Source organism: Nannospalax galili, unplaced genomic scaffold, assembly GCF_000622305.1.
Source record: "Nannospalax galili isolate Female #2095 unplaced genomic scaffold, S.galili_v1.0 scaffold103, whole genome shotgun sequence".
NCBI classification, from domain to species: Eukaryota; Metazoa; Chordata; class Mammalia; order Rodentia; family Spalacidae; genus Nannospalax; species Nannospalax galili.
The window spans coordinates 1,584,607-1,590,038 of record NW_008352136.1 but is presented as its reverse complement, the minus strand read 5'-3'; positions in this window follow the sequence as shown (position 1 = coordinate 1,590,038).

The window sequence follows — 5,432 nt, the reverse complement described above, 5'->3', positions numbered from 1 at the left end:
TGACTTGCCTGAAGTATGTAGAGGCCCTGAGCTCCACCCTCAGCACCCAAAAATGTTGACAGGAAGGCTTGGGTGACAGCCTACTCCCACCCCAGGGAAGTACCTGCTGCATCTTTGCCCAGTCCAGCTGATTTGTTACCTTATGGCCCCTGGGGATTTATGGATGAGACTCGAGCAGAGAGACTTCTTAGTGTGGTGCTGGAGGCCAAGAAAACCAAGACCAGGTCACAGCCCAGGGTTGGAGACAATGCCCTAAGAAAAAGAAAAGAGACCAAGGCCCAGAGAGGGCAAGCTACTCCCCTGTGCCTCACAGCAGAGCAGAAAGCCTGCGCCCTGGACAGTGCTCTCTTCTGCTATGTGAAGCTTGTGGAGAGATGGGAAGTTCTGATCCCAGCCTTCATGTCCCACATGCCTCCCATGCACAGAACAGAGCCAGGCGGTGTTTTGGCGGTGTTTGCGTCCAGGAGCCCCGCCCCTTGGAGGTGGGTCTGGTGAGCTCAGAGGAGCACAGTGGAGGAATGGGCAGCTGCAGCAGGCAAGGCTTTCTCCTGGCCTTAGGTCCTCTAGAGCTCAAGTCAGTGCCCCAGTCCTTCAGGAAGCTTGGGCTGAAGCCCCAGTTTGCTGCAAACATACTGGGTCAGGGGTCGGGGGCTGGTCTCTTCTAGCCCTGTGCCCATGTCCCTACCCACAGTGTGGAGCCTTGTGGAACTGTTGGGGAATGGTCTTGATGGCTGACTATCCTTCTTGGATGGCAGATGGTGGGAGTCAGCAAACTGGAGAAGCACTTGATGGCTGCCAAGGACAGATCAGCCTGTGTGCAGAAGGCCCCACCCTGTGGGATCAAAGGGGGCTTGGAACAGATGTGTTGTCTTGGCAACAGATGGCAGGTGCATGGGTCCAGGAAGCCTCTTCTTCTGAGGTCACATCCTCTAACTTCCAGAGCCCTGGCGATGTGGAGGGCAGGCACCGTGGTCTAGAAGACCTATGTCCAGCTTAGTGCAACCAGCTCTGCCTTACTGCCAGGCCCCTAGTGGGTGAAAGGGCAGCTCTTTCTGCCAATCCTCACTAGAACCCAGCCTCCACTGTTGGGAAAGGGGAGCTCTCAGCACCTCTCTGAGCCTCAGTTTCCCCTAGTAAGAACAGCAGCTCCATCTTCTGGATGCTCACTCTACAAACTGACTCTCGGCTGAATGCGAGATGAACAGAGAAGTGGGAGGCTCAGAGAAGGAGGAGGCCTAAGGTCCTGTGACTGGCAGGGGCTGGGTCATGAGACAAAGCCAAATTACTCTACATGCAGAGCTCACAAAGCACCTATTAGTGGGAAGACATGAGGACCAAGGCCCTGGCATAGTGAATGGCCATCATTTCCTATGGACAGGGAGACTGAGACCCAGAGAGGGCAAGATACCTGTCTCAGGTCACACACCAAGCTGCCTCGTCCTTTCTTGAGTCTTCTTTTCCTTCCTTTGTCTATATCCTGATCACTTAACTTCTCTCACAAAGGCTCACCCACCAGCTGTGGACAAAAGACAACCAAGGCATCATAAGATGAGCACTGTCCTTGGAGCCCAGAGGCCTCACTCAAGGCCAAGATTCTGTTATTTGGAGCAGGGTCTTCCCTTCTGGGCCTCGAAGTCCTCATGGAAACTGGGGCTCAGACACCTTCCTCATGGGCTTGCTCTGGGTGTGGGTAAAGCAGGGCCTGAGCAGGAACAGCTCTGGTCACTTCCCTGGGGCCTGGTCCAGGTCACTGCACACAGTAGGGGCGCAGCATTTCATGTTTGCTGAATTAGGAGTGCTCACAAGCTCACGGCAGATTCTGCCAGCCTTGGGCGGACAGCACCTTCCTCTGGGAGGGGAGGTCCTGGGGACCTGGGGAGGCTTGAAAGCCTATCAGCATTCTGGGAACATTTGGCCCATGTGTCATGAAAATGCCTTTGAATGATGCCATCCTATCAAGATATAAACCTCATGGTGAGAGGGTATGCAGGGTCAGGCAGGGATGGCCTGAAACAGGCCCATCTGGCACCTATCTTTTTTATTTTATGTATATGAATGCTTTGCTTGCACATATGTAATTGCACCCATGCACACAATGCCGCTGTCATGTGGGTGCTAGGACTGAACCCAGATCTTCTGCAAAAGCAGCCGGTGCTCTCAGCTGCTGCACCGGCCCTCCAGCCCTACTTTCATTTTCTTGCTCGTGTTCCTCACGGTGAACTTATGCTATTTTTTTAATAGTGAGAACATTGGTTATTTTTGTTGTTGTTTTGTTTTGTTTTTTGAGACAAGGTCTCACTTTGTAGACCAGGTTGGCTTCAAACTCATAGAGATCCACCTGCCTCTGACTCTTAGGCGCTGGAATTAAAGGCACGTGCCACCATGCCCAGCATAGTGAAAACATTCCTAGTGGCAATGCTAAAGCTAAGAGCCCAGGCTGGAGTCAGAGAACTGGGCCTCAGAGGTGGCTCTCTGCCCCTTGATGACAGGGGGCTGGTGCCAACATTAGCCAAGAAGCCAGTCCAGAATGAGTCAGGAGCTGGGAGGTAGAGAAAGGAGTACCTGCTGGGTGCTAGATGCAGAGTAAGGCACCTCACCCAGGGAAATGAAACAAGAGGGCAGAGCCAAGCACACAGAGGTTGGCAGAGCCAGGCCAGCCCCACTGCTGACCCAAGGCCTGTGCTGAACGCTAGCTAGCAAACTCGGGGAGAATATGAAGCCCCACTGAGAAAGAACATTGACAAGGCCACAGAAACTCCTGGTTAGCAGTGTCTGCAGCCTGTTTCCCTATGGGAGATCCTGCTGTGCACTGCAGGGTGTGCCAGTGGCTATGAAGGTCACAGAGGCCATAGAGTCACTGTCCTGTGTCTGGCAGAGGGTGCCAGGCTGTATCAGCTCTATACAGAGAAGCGAGGAGGGGTGACATTGGGTGACACTGTTTTTTCTAACAGTGAATCAGAAAGTCAACCTCTGGATTGGCAAGGCCGAGCTTTTAACAATCACTGCTTCATGCTAGGGTTTCTGGACTCTGGGAGGCACCCTGTCATCACTCAGTACAAAAGAGTTACTGCAGTGAGCATTTACTGAGTACTTACTACACACCCAGTGCAGTGCCAAGGGCTTGCTCACCTGATCTTCACATAACCTCTACACAGGGTAGATTTTTTTTCAAATTCTAACAGAGTGAAGCCTGTGAAAGGTGACCTGGCTCAAGGTCATGTGGCCAGGAGTTGGCAGAGCTGAGTGGGGCCTGCATGGAGCAGAGCTGAGAGCTCAGTCATCAGACTGGAATGCCACACCAAGGTCCTCTAGTTTTGTGACCTCAGCCCTGGCTGGAATCACCCGACTTTAAAAAGCCACTAGCAAGCCAGCAAGATGGCTCATTGGGTAAAGATGCTTGCTGCCAAACCTGACCACTTGAGTTTCAGACCCAGAACCCACATGATAGGAGAGAATGGGCTCCCACAAGTTGTCTTTTGACCTCCCCACATGCACTGACATGTGCCCACATACACACCTATGCATACAAATAAATGTAAAAAAAAAAAAGTTTAAAGCTATCAGTGATGGAGTCTGACCCAGACCAGCAAGGGCAGCAACACCTGTGGCAGAGCACAGCTTTGGACAAGTTACCCAACCTCTGTGAGTTTCAGTTTCCTGGTTTGTTAAATGGCGATGAGATGGGCCCTTATGTACTTAAGTTGGGCAGAGACTCAAAGATGATGGGTGCACAGCACTTAGGTGTCTTCTGGAAGCTCTGGAGTGACTGAGAGCAGCTAGGGCCAGTGCAGTGAACAGTAGTGTCTGCAACAGCCATATCAGAAAGGCAGTGGGTGTGGTGGCACTTGGTCCATAGCGTGGCCAGTGCAGCAGCTGCAGTAAGAAGCTACCCTGACCAGTGCACACAGGTGGCTGCTTCCCAGAGCCAGGGCATCATGCCAGTCCATCATGTCAGTCTCCTTGCAGACTGACACCCGGTCCCCAAGGAGCAAGGAACAGGGAAGCCTGGAGGAACAAGTGAGCTGAGGGGGTTGTCTCTGGTCACTATTACCCTCCCCAGTGCTACAGCTGTGGTGGGCGTGGATGGAAGCAGGCAGAGGCTCTTGCTATCTTCAACCCAACAGCTGAGAACTAGTCAACCAGCATGCTCACCCACAGTGCTCCTCAGCCCCAGACCTGACCTGACCTGAGTATATCCAAATGTAGAGGAAATGAGCCCAAATGTGGCAACAGGCTGTTAGAATCACAACCAACCTGAGAGGGAAAAGCGGGTTGAGGTCAGGCTTTGGAGTCAAGACGGCCTCATACCGATTAGCTGCATGGCTTTGGACAAGTTGCCCAACCTCTGTGAGCTTCAGTTTCCTGGTTTGTTAAATGGGGATGAGAAAGGCCCTTATGTTCTGAAGTTAGGCAGACTCAAAGATGATGGACACACAGCACTTGGGAGTCTGGCCCACAAGGAGTTCTCAGTATTATTACTGCTTTGTGTATTACTTATTTCTGAAGGGCAGGGGCAGAGAACCCACAGGGATGCGGGACCTGGTCTCTTTCCCATTGCCTTCAAGTTCCAGGTAGTGACCACAGGCAATTCAGTCCAGCCCAGTTCTCATCCACCCTCTTCTTGAGGATGCTGGGAAAGGTGCCATCTGCCCCCTAGCGGTCAAGGGTAGATGTGCATTGAGTCATATGAACCAAGTCACACTGCTAGACCCAGCCCAGCCCAGTTTTACAGGACCTCCTGCAGATTGAGCTCCCAAGGCTCTGTAGGTAACATACTAATACACCAGCCTTCTGTGGGCCAGCCATCCCAGGAGCATGGGGGAAGAGTGTTTCCCTCACCCGGCTGGCTGACCTGAGGAAGAAAGGCAAGTGCCAGGCCACAGGTTCATTTCCAAGGCTTCAGAGCCCTGTGCACTGGTGGGTGCTTGTGGAGGGGGCAGCTCAGAGCACATATGTCCCTGTCCCCAGCAAGGGCCACGTGGAAAAGCCTGCCCCTCCCTGAGACAGGTACCAAAGTGGCAGCTCTATTCCTTCAGCCCCAGCACTCCCAGAGAGCGCACAGCTGGAGAAAGGGCCTAGGAGGAAAGAGCAGAGTACCAACCAGCCTTGCCTTCCCACACAGTCTGAAGGTTTGTTTGTGTAATATCTTTTTATTTCACCTCAGACAGCTTTCCCACAAAACCTCAAGTGAAGACAGAGAGAGCAGTCAGCATGCCTTGCCTCAGCTGGCCCATGGGTGGGGGCAGCAGGCAAAGATCACTGCCTAGGCAGTGCCCCCAAGGAGCCATTGATAGCTGGACAGGAAGCCAAGCCACACAGTTCCAACCTGTCTCAATGTTTGGCCAAGAGACAGAGAGGTTGTATAAATGAGGTGGAGGCCAGGCCCAGGCAAATGTACCCACAAGAGCTGCAGGGCTGTCCACACCCCCACC